We start from the raw sequence: 12,308 nt of genomic DNA on the forward strand, positions 1-12,308 counted from the left end.
CTTGTTGCCATTGACAGCGGTCTGTTATAGACCAACCCGTCCGTTATCGAAAAATAACAGACGTGCGAACGTTGGGGAGCCCCGTTGAAATGAATGGAGCATTCGACTGATGACGTCACAACCATATAATAATCCACGGTAGCGACCTTCTCGCCGAACGTTAACCCTTACTTATTATATGGTGTGACGTCATCGGTCGAATGCTCCATTCATTTCAACGGGGTTCCCCAACGTTCGCACTTCTGTTATTTTTCGATAACGGACGGGTTGGTCTATAACAGACCGCTGTCAATGGCAACAAGACTTTTCACTGCTAAAGCGACTTTTCAACAAGACTTTAATCAGCTGCTGTGATAGACAACACCTGTTGTCCTGGCTACCTAGCTGTTGCCTAGCGGTGTTCCACAACGGCACTGTTTTGTTTTGCGCAGCAACAATCTTTTGACATTAAAACTATAATAGACTTAACATTAAATAGGCCTAAAGAAATGTCCCCGCCATGTGTGAATCATTTAAGTATATCCATATAATAAGCGGGTTAACGTTCGGCGAGTCGGTCGCTTTGTGGAATAGCAGCACTTCAGAGAGAACAAGACCCCTCCGCTCCGCGTCGTGCTGCTATTCCACGGTAGCGACCTTCTCGCCGAACGTTAACCCTTACTTAATATGTGTCTAATATGGCGTTAAGTAATGATTATTAACCCTTACTTAAGTATTAGGTTATAGCTACTTCACTGTTAATTATGGCCCCTTATTTGGAAGTGTTACTCAATGCATTTGACCATATTCACACCCTGTCCTCTTGTCCCATACATACATGAAATGCTGTGCAGTCAGGCAATTCCAATACGAAAATAAAAATAGAAATAAAAAAAAGACAAAAACATGCAATGACACTGCAACCAAAAGACTCCGCACTCGATTTATAAAGAGGAACACTCCATGCAATTCAAACCCATTCCATGCAGGGTAAATGGTTCAACAAACAAAGGAAAATAAACAAAGTAATTTGGTATAGGCCTATGCCTTAATACACGCGCAATGGAAGGTGGAATAAACTGGGTCACAAGTGGAACAGGTAGGCGATCCTCAAACATGCACACTCGTTCAGTTCGTGAAGCAGCAATTTGCTGAAAGCTGCTCTGACGTGAGGACGACTGAAGCGACCTCGAGATGTTCCAGTAGTAGCACACATTAAACAAAACAGCAGCCTAGGACCTATGGCACGGGAGCGCAACTTGAGCAATTACACCTGCTACATTCGCAATAACGGGACTTTCTGGATTCAACTGCGAGCTTCTTGTAAAGATCTTGTCCATATAAAGTTGCATCGGCGCAGGGTAGATGTTATCCAATATGCTGATAGATAGTACATTGCATTTGACCAAATAATGTACACGTTGGCCACCTACAAAAATAGGCTACTGTAATAATTTAGCTTAATTCACAAACTGCTTCTAATACGCCTCGTTTGCAATAACGGGACCTTGACTCAAAGCAAGCCCATTTCCAAACTTAGCTGATGCGTCTAATATGCCAGCAATACGGACCTTCTGGACTCAAAGCAACTGAGAGCTTCTTGTAAAGATCTTGTCAAGATAAAGTTACATCGGCCTAGGGTAGTCTACGCATTTTTTTATTATTAGGTTACATGGTGACCACCTACAAAAAATATTATTAAGGTTAATTCACGATTCAAGGCAACTGCGAGCAAACTTAGAACTCTAATGCTTCTAATAGGCCTATGCCTCGTTTGCAATAACGGGACCTCAACGCAGGGTACGTTTAACAAATGACTAGGCCTAGCTGCTAATAAAAATGTGGTTGCATCAGGGTGTCATCAGGGTGTCAATTACTTGAATGTGTTGTTAAAATAGCTTATAGGTCCACTAGTTCATTTGATGTGTAGCCTTGGCCCCTACATCAACTGAAAACACGGCTGAATCTCAAATGGTGCACTTGTGCACTTAGGTGTTCATGTTTCAGTGCGTCTGACGTTACGCACTGAAACATAGTGCATAAAGTGCACAAGTGCGCCATTTGCTTTTCTGCACCGTGGGCAGCTGTCACTCTGAATGACGTAAGGCGCAAGTCAGCTGTCCTCAGCGCAGCCGATGTGTGTGTGCGCGGCCAAACTCAAACCAGGGGGTGTTCACTCACGGAACTAGCTACTAGACACAACTGGCTAACCCTAACCGCAGAAATACACTAGCGGCGATCTGAGCGAGTCGAGCGACGGAAGTAATTGACTTTGTATTGAGTCGAGAGACAAAAGCAATTCTGGAGACTAGAGCGATTTGCGCGACGAGCGCGACAATTTGAAGTTGAAATCTTTTCAACTTTCTATGACGCGGTTCGGCGACAAGCCGCGACAGCCAATGACTGTATAGAGGTCAGTGACCACAGCCAATGGGAATGCTTGAATGCTTTGCCTTCTGCCTGTACGGACATACTCTAGTCTCCTCAATCTCTTGTATCGCTTGCTGCTACACTCTGTCGCTTGAATCGCGTCGCCGCTGGTGTATCTCTGTGGTAATCCTACCTAAGGTGCTGTTTCCACGTAGCAGGATATTTTTTTAGCAGGGTATTTTTTTCTCCTGCTACGTGGAAACGCAACATGTGGATAAAAAAAATCCTCCATTGTAACAAATGCGTTTCAGACCCCTAAACAGGATATTTTTTTCTCCTGCTATTTTTTTCTCCTGCACCTGGATTTTTAAATATCTGCTACGTGGAAACGGAAGTCCAAAACCAATGCAAAACCAATACAAGCAGGAGAAAAAAATATCCACATATAAAAATATCCAGCTACGTGGAAACGGCACCTAAGTGCAGAGGTGGAAAGAGTACTAAAATATTGTAATCAAGTACAAGTACTGTTACTCTGAGTTAAGTGAATCTCCATCGTCAGCCTCCATGTCAGCCATCAGCGTTTGAGTGAGAGGTCGCACGCGCCAACTCTTTATAAACTAGGCTAGAATTCTAGAGGGTTTTTTTTTTTTTTTTACTCAGTAACGCTTGTGCTGTAAAATGTACCGAAGTACATTACTCGAAAGAAAATGTACTCAAGTAAAAGTAAAATTACAAATTTTAAAAAGTAGTTTAAAAAGTACAAGTACACAAAAAAGCTACTCAATTACAGTAACGTGTAATTAGTACAGTAAGTAATTAGTTACTTTCCACCTCTGCCTAAGTGCAAAATGAATGGGTGTCAATGGACCCAGGTCAAAAAAATGTGTACTTAAGTGTACTTTAAATATATTTAATTTTCTGAAAGTATATTTTAAGTACACTCTACTTATCAAGTACAGTACTTAAGTATGGTATTTAAAAATATACTTATAGTTAAGTGTATTTTAAATATATTTTAAAATAATTTGTATTATTAAAGTTATGTACTTAAATATAGTTTTATAAAATATACTGTTAGTGTATTGTACTTTAAATGTATTTTAAGTATATTTGTATTTTAAAAGTAATGTGCTAAGTGTAGTATTGTCAAATATACTATTAGTGTATTATATTTTAAATGTATTTCAAGTATATTTGTATTTTAAAAGTAATGTGCTAAAGTGTAGCATTATAAAGTATACTATTAGTGTATTATACTTTAAGTGTATTTTAAGTATCTTTGCATTTTAAAAGTTATGTACTTAAGTGTAGTATTATAAAGTACACTATTAATGTATTGTATTTAAATGTATTGTAAGTACATTTGTATTTTTAAAGTAATGTGCTAAAGTGTAGTATTGTCAAATATACTATTAGTATATTGTATTTTAAGTCTAATTTAAGTACATTTGTATTTTAAAAGTAATGTGCTAAAGTGTAGCATTATACAGTATACTGTTAGTGTATTATATTTTAAGTGTATTTTAAGCATCTTTGTATTTTAAAAGTTATGTACTTAAGTGTAGTATTATAAAATACACTATTAGTGTATTGTATTTAAATGTATTGTTAGTACAACTGTATTTTAAAAGTCATGTACTTAAGTGTAGTGTTATGAAATACACTATTATTGTATTGTATTTAAATATATTTTAAGTACATTTGTATTTTAAAAGTAATGTGTTAACGTGTAGTATTATAAAATACACTATTAGTGTATTGTATTTAAATGTATTGTAAATACATTTGTATTTTTAAAGTAATGTGCTAAAGTGTGGTATTGTTAAATATACTATTAGTATATTCTATTTAAATGTATTTTAAGTACATTTGTATTTTAAAAGTAATGTGCTAAAGTGTAGCATTATAAAGTATACTATTAGTGTATTATATTTTAAGTGTATTTTAAGTATCTTTGTATTTTAAAAGTTATGTACTTAAATGTAGTATTATAAAATACACTATTAGTGTATTGTATTTAAATGTATTGTAAGTACATTTGTATTTTTAAAGTAATGTGCTTAAGTGTGGTACTGTTAAATATACTTTTAGTATATTCAATTTTAAGTCTATTTTAAGTACATTTGTATTTTAAAAGTAATGTGTTAAAGTGTAGTATTATAAAATACACTATTAGCAGAGAGGAAAGAAGAAGAGAGGGGAAAGTTCTATTGGCCTGTATTGTTACCTCACCGACGCCGTCCGCCATTTTGATTTTGGTAGTCAAGGACGCGTCGCCAACGGTTCATTCATTCAGCATCAGTCAAAAACATGGCTAACACCGATCACAATTACGCAAAGGACCCAAATGCCCCAAATACACCAAAATATATAGGCACACAATGTGCTGCTGTAGGGTGTTACAAGTCCACAGGAAGGAACAAGGAGGTGGCATTTCATTCATTTCCCAAAGAAAAAAAAAGGTATAGTTTCGTTTTGATAGCCTAAGCCTGATGTGCAGATGTCAGATGGGCACAATGATATTTGAGCAACATGATGAGAACATTGTGTGTCAAAAGACATAACTTTGTGTGCTTAACTTCTAATGCGAGCACAACATTTAATTTTCTAGGCCTACCGAGTACCTTTTTTCACTTCTGATTTAGAAATGCATACTGTCGATGATCTGCAAGGAAGGCTGTTTTCAATGTCCAGCACCTCCCACCACAGTTTTAGCATAGCATACGTCACCTAGAAACTATTATTTTGCTCGTATATAATACGCCAACGACGTGCCACATCAAGTGCTATATTAACTAATTGTCTTACCTTAAAAGGATGTGTTGGGTAGGCAGATGATGCCACCGTTATGTCGCCGTAAAACAAAGTTGGATAGCCTGCTAGCGCAACAACCCACTGCATGATGAATCGAGGCGCTGAAATGATCTGACAACTGTGCAGTGGGCTTTGTTTATTCGTGTTATGATGATGCCCACATATGCATCTAACATTTTCCTTTCAAAATTTAACTCAATTAACTTTAAAATCGCCAGACTAAACATATCCACGGCAAAGTATCCAGTCCTTGTCCTATTGAAGTGGAGAAACTCACATAGACTTTCCTCTGACGGAAACTCAATTTCAACAAAAAAGCCAGACCCCTATAATTTGTGTTGTATCTCCCCCTAGTGGCAAAATAGAAAACATGAACCAGCGCAAATGTTAACCAAGGATATCTGTGATATTAAAACACACTACTGTTATTTTCTGCAGGTGTGCAGAATGGATTAATAACATCAGGCGGGAGGACCTATGTGGTTTACAGACCGATGAAATGAAGCATAGGAAAGTATGCAGTGACCATTTCGCCATTTCACAATTTGTGAACCCATTGGACAGGTAGAGACATTGCCATTTCATATTCTGAAAATGACACTTGATACTCTATAAGTTTTCAACATACTGTAAACCCAGATGTTTAGCCTGATTACTTGTGGTAATGTTGCAAATTCAAAACACACATATTCACAAAAAATAATTTAAAATGTTGGGTTGCTTTACAAAAAAAATACAACTAATTACATATTTAGAGAGCCACACATTGAGTGCTCCTCCTCTACCATTGCTGGCTTGAATCAAGCATAAGGCTTTTGCTCCTCACAAGCAGAGAGCGTCGTCAGGATCCGCAACAGGTTACACACACTGTATGACATGGAGAATCATGGCTTGTATTTATGTTCCTTCCAGGATGCTGCAGTCATTCACCGTCTAGCCATGCCCCCTGTTCACCAAAGGCCATTCCAGTCCACTAACAAGAGGCCATCCCCCTCAACCTTTAAGAACTTTGCCATGCACTCAACAATTTGTATATTGCTGCACTCTGTATTGTGCATGTATTTGTTCTTTCCAGGATGCTGCAGTCATTCACTGTCTAGCCATGCCCCCTGTTCACCAAAGGCCATTCCAGTCCACTAACAAGAGGCCATCCCCCTCAACCTTTAAGAACTTTGCCATGCACTCAACAATTTGTATATTGCTGCACTCTGTATTTTATATCACTGTGTATGCCTCCATCTTTTGGACTTTCATGGACTCATTCTGTTGCAACAGTTGAGATCCTTCCAGAACTGTAAGCTTATTTACATTGTCAGACCCCTTGCCTTTCATTGATGTTGACTGTGCATTGAACTATTGTCATTGTTTGATGACCTCTTTTATTTTTTAATTTCAACCCATATATGTTTGAAAAGTTCTAGACTTTTTCCATGGGATGTCTTCGTATTTGCGGAGTCACCTTATCCTGGTGTCATGTTTTCTGTTGATTGCCATTACCATCCTACATGTGTCTTCAAACCAAATCATATCTCAAATGTATTTATACATACTATATCTAGTTGACTCAAAGTGCTTTGGTGCCCTTGTCCTTGTGTTTGTCCTCACATTTGCCTGGAGTTCACATAATATTGTAAATCCTCCTGGATTTCACTTGTGCTTTAGCATCTTTATTACCTCCTTCGATTTACCCCCCCCCCCCCCCCCCCCCCCCCCCCCACCCCCCCCCCCCCCCCCCCCCCCAATTCAGTAAAGACAAAATAAATTTGAGTCTTTCCCAGTCTTCATCGCAGTCTGTTCATCTGAGTGGCAAAGCCTTTGTTCATTGTACAAAAAAGTCAATATATGTTCATTTGTGCAACACTAAAGTTTTGATTACACCTTCAACATTTTTTACTCAGACAATTCATAACTGGGCTTACAGTGTGTTTGTAGAAATATAAACATTACAATACTTTGCATTCTGCAGGAAATCTGGCCTACTGCCAATGGCCGTACCCTGGCTAGTAGACTGTCCCAACCCCCCTAAATCTCAAGACACAGTTCGTCCACCACCCCGAAAACGGGTCGCACTTGAAATTGAGACAACAGACTCAGAGATCCTGGATAGTAAGTGATTTAATGGCAAATGGTGGTAACAGATACATTCTGAGTGTTGAACACTGCATAGGTAGTAGTCTGTGCATAAGTCTGTTGTTACAGTTGTCACATTTCTTTTTAGGCACTGATGTACTGGCCAGTGTCAGCAATGACAACACAGTGGAAAAACTGAAAAGAAAAATTGGCTGCTACAAATCAAAGCTGTCAAGGCTAAAGAAAAAGACACCATCTATCAGCAAACAAACATTAAAGAGGGAAATTTCCAAAGTATTGCCAAAACAAGCCGCACAATTTGTCAACGAGCAAATTGATAATGCCAAAAAAAAACCAAGGGCCATTCGGTGGAGCAACTTCATGAAAAGTTGGGCGTTACAGGTTAAGGGTACAGGGCCAAAAGCCTACCGAACCATGAGGAGAATTTTCAAGCTCCCTACAGCCAGGACCCTTTCAAATATCTTGCAGAGAGTAGACATCGGGCCGGGATGGCATGAACCTGTGCTGTATGCACTTAAACATCAAGTGCAGCATATGGAAGAGCGAGATAGGCACGTTGCCATCACATTTGATGAAATTACATTGAAATGTAGCCTAAATTATAACATCTCGAAAGATGAAGTAGAAGGGTATGACGAAGGGGGAAGACCAGCCAACCATGCAGGGGTTTTCATGATCCGTAGTCTAACTGGGAAATGGAAACAACCCATAGGGTACTTCTTGTCATCTGGGACCATGAAGCATGGGGTCTTAAAAAACCAAAATCATGGAGGCGGTGGAAAAGGTGCTTGACACTGGCTTCACTCCCATGGTGCTGGTAATGGACCAAGGCAGCAACAACCTGGCAGCCTGTAGAAACCTGGGTATAACAGAAGAAAAACCGTACTTCTTTGTCAAAAGCCAGAAGATTCATTTTTTATTCGACCCCCCCCATTTAATGAAAAACATCAGAAACAATTTGCGAAAATATGGATTTTACATAGGGGACAAATTGGCAGAATGGGGAGACATCACTGAAATGTTTAAAATTGATTCACAAAGACAACACCGAATGGCACCCAAGTTAACCCAACGGCATCTGTCCCTCACTGCCTTTTCAACAATGAGTGTGCCTCTCGCCACTCAGGTAAGCCACAAGTGAAAACTGTCATGCAGGCGTATAACATTCAATTTACAATCTTTATCTATGGTCCTGAAAATGGGATTTTTTTTATTTTTTTATTACAGGTTCTTAGTCATTCTGTTGCGGCTGCACTGCTCACCATGGCAGACATGGGGAAGCTAAGAGAGGGGGCAAAAACGACGGCAGATTTTGTAGCCCACTTTAACCAGATGTTTGACTGCTTTAACAGTAGCACATTGTCCAGCAGCACACCACAAAAGGATGCCTTCAGAGAGACACATATTGATTTTATCAATGAGAGTATTAACTGGCTGGCATCTGTCAGATGTGCCAGTGGCAACAGCTTGAATTGCCTAAATGGTTGGAGGCATAACCTAAGAGCAATCAAGGAAATCTGGGCTGAATTGAAAGGTAGCAGCAATAAGGCATAATTATTCAAATTGAGCTTTGCTAATGCTAATGAGCTTTGTCCACCACTGCATGTTTTCTGCTGTTGGCCAATGTACTGTTTGTCATTTGCATTCACAGAGAAAGGATTTCAGTTTCTATTTACGAGGCACCTCAACCAGGACTGCCTGGAACACTTCTTTGGGGTGATCAGAGCGAAGGGCGGGCACAGGGACAATCCAGACCCTCAGCAATTCCGATTAGACTACAGGCAGGCCGTGCTAGACTATCTAATGACATTTGGGAGAAATACAAATTGCGAACCGGAGGAAATACACCTATTGCTGCAATTGTCCCATTTGTTTGAGGTAGACGAAACACCCTTTCAAAAACAAAAGTGTCACACATGATTAGTATACTGTAAGTCTGTAATCTTTTGCAATGATTTTGTAGAGCTGCACTGAGTCATCGCAGATGGCAACTCCCCATCCATGCACCGCACTGACCATGCCTCACGAGGTACACGAAACACCCTTTCAAAAACAAAAGTGTCACACATGATTAGTATACTGTAAGTCTGTAATCATTTGCAATGATTTTGTAGAGCTGCACTGAGTCATCGCAGATGGCAACTCCCCATCCATGCACCGCACTGACCATGCCTCACGAGGTACACGAAACACCCTTTCAAAAACAAAAGTGTCACACATGATTAGTATACTGTAAGTCTGTAATCATTTGCAATGATTTTGTAGAGCTGCACTGAGTCATCGCAGATGGCAACTCCCCATCCATGCACCGCACTGACCATGCCTCACGAGGTACACGAAACACCCTTTCAAAAACAAAAGTGTCACACATGATTAGTATACTGTAAGTCTGTAATCATTTGCAATGATTTTGTAGAGCTGCACTGAGTCATCGCAGATGGCAACTCCCCATCCATGCACCGCACTGACCATGCCTCACGTACAGTCTACTGATGAGGAACCCACATTCCCTGGACTGGACAACACAGAGTTCATGAAGGGGCTGGACGTCATTGAGGGCAATGTGTCAGTGTACCTTGCTGGCTATGTGGCCTTCAGAGCCTCTGCCAAATTTGATTGCAAGAGTTGTGTTACGCTGTGGGAGGCAAACGAGGAGGACAGAGATACACTCAAGGAGAAATACACCTTTTTCAGATATAAGCAGTTCAGGGATGGGTTATTCCCACCAAGTGTTGTATTACAGCGTACAACAGAGCAAATTGAACACATTTTTAGATGCCAATACCCCCACATTTCTAAAGGGAAACATGTCCTGGCACTCTTAAAATCTGCAGTATATCAGAGTGTGAATTTGGATGCTGTTATATGTTCCGCCAGCTGTCTGTCCTGCAAAGAGTTCCTTGTTAATACATACTTATTGATGAGGATAAAATTTCAACTGAAGGTGGGCAATCAGAACGCCAAAGCCATGAAAACAAAGAAATCAAGAAAATTAATGAAATTGACATCGGAATTTTGACCCCCCCCCCCCCCCCCCCCCCACCCACACACACACACACCTTTTTTACATGATTGGTATTGATTCCAGCCCCTGATCACAGTCAGGAACAATAATGTGGCCCCCAGATTTAAAAAAAAGTTTGGGGACCCCTGGCCTACAGTAGCTTCAGGTTGCAATGAACGACGGGCTGTGCATACTGCTGAAGACACCCAGGTGGAGCAGTGCATGTTATCTTGCTCCGACAACTAATTTTTTAATTATTTTTTTTTGTGTAAGGAATGTGTAATCTATATAAACAATGCTAATTAAATAAACATAGCCATCATCAAGTTTATCTCTTCAGCATGCTTTTGACTCTTGATCATTTCACCTCAGTAGAGCTGATTTCAAATGAATGTATGAGTCCCCCTCTCAGCTGGAGATGATGTGCTGCGGGTTGTTCAGCCAGGGTGCCAGGGTAGTGCGTGAGGTGCATGTTCTGCTGTCCCAGGAATCTTGTACAGGTGGCTCTTCACACTAAATCTGCCATATGTGGTGAGGAGTGACACAAAAAAGAAAAAATATGCATTATTGTGTTAAGCTTACATGCAATGTTGACTGAGTTGCTAAAAAACTGCCAAACTTAAGGTATTCTCTGAGTTGCAGAAAAAGTAATGCATTGCTGTAATTAATGCGTTGCTGGTTATGGTTTATCATTTCCTGCCACTGACTTGAATTAAGTATTAGTAATGTATCATTGTTTCCTGCTCGTGCGTGAAAATGCCTTAATCAATGTATAGTAGACATTCAAAACATTTGACTCCCAAGTCAGGTAAAAAACACGTTTCGCCTCACATGCGTTGGCTCCCAAAAAGTTAACTGACATCGGTCATGAAAACACCTAGAAGTACTCTAGGGGCCTACAACAGTCAAATGATATCATGCACATTTCCTGTTCACGTCAGGGTGAACATTAGGAGTGAAAATGGAAGTTTGGAATAAAAACCGGAACAACACAGCAGCAGAACTAACGTTGGTTTAGTGTACTTAGGCACGTATCCTTTTTCTGAAGAACTAGCACTTCTAGAAATTACACATGCCCATCGGACAAAATGTTCGCTGGCTGATGAAAATTTATGAAACTGGCCGGGAGACTAAGGCTAAAATTCCAAACAACGACTGGGAGGAGATGTGTTAACTTCCATTTTATACTTACGAATAAAATAGTTATACTCAACATAGGCCTAATAATTTAACATCATAGACACTTAGCTGTCCATGGAGATATGCTAACGTTAACGGCCGACACACATCACCCACTGTCCAGAAAGATCCATGAATACAACCATAATATTAAATCCATTTGATGACGAATATAAAGATAATGACGAACTTACTGCTAAGTGGATAGTTACTTGTCATATTTATGCAATACAAAAACATTAAGCCACTTGCCTTTTCAGGAAGAGTCAGCGTTGCGTCTAGAAGTTCCCAAAAAGGAACTTTTTTGTAGAGTTGCCGTTTCCAGTCATCACGGGTTTTTTTTTTAATAAAACGTAGAAATCAACTATTAATCCCGTATCAAATGAATACAATGCGAAATAAGTGAATTTGATGAAAATGTGGTCGACAGAGAAAACAACACACGGTTTCATTCCTCACTCATGTATGAGTCTGAACATTGTGTTATTTACATGGAACGTCCATATCTAACAAAATCAAAATGGCGGCGCGGTGACGCCATAGAGGCAGCTGTTTCCGCTCTCTTCTTCTTTCCTCTCTGCTATTAGTGTATTGTATTTAAATGTATTGTAAATACATTTGTATTTTTAAAGTAATGTGCTAAAGTGTGGTATTGTTAAATATACTATTAGTATATTCTATTTAAAGTCTATTTTAAGTACATTTGTATTTTAGAAGTAATGTGCTAAAGTGTTTTATTAAAAAATACACTATTAGTGTATTGTATTTAAATGTATTGTAAATACATTTGTATTTTTAAAGTAATGTGCTTAAGTGTGGTATTGTTAAATATACTATTAGTATATTCTATTTTAAGTCTATTTTAAAG

At 39.2% G+C, this 12,308-nt stretch overlaps 1 long non-coding RNA gene across 2 annotated transcripts; it reads right to left on the reverse strand.

The window, feature by feature from the left end:
- Positions 1-7,263: 7,263 nt before the first annotated feature.
- On the reverse strand, positions 7,264-11,686 carry LOC134436238 (uncharacterized). 2 transcript variants are annotated; one of them, XR_010032173.1, is made up of 2 exons: positions 10,629-11,686; positions 7,264-8,116 (listed from the first exon to the last, which is right to left on the reverse strand). It is a non-coding gene; the product is annotated as an uncharacterized LOC134436238 (long non-coding RNA). The 2 variants fall into 2 exon arrangements; XR_010032174.1 differs by having other exon boundaries at positions 7,264-9,892.
- Positions 11,687-12,308: the final 622 nt, after the last annotated feature.

This window comes from Engraulis encrasicolus, chromosome 20, assembly GCF_034702125.1.
Source record: "Engraulis encrasicolus isolate BLACKSEA-1 chromosome 20, IST_EnEncr_1.0, whole genome shotgun sequence".
In the NCBI taxonomy this organism is placed as follows: Eukaryota; Metazoa; Chordata; class Actinopteri; order Clupeiformes; family Engraulidae; genus Engraulis; species Engraulis encrasicolus.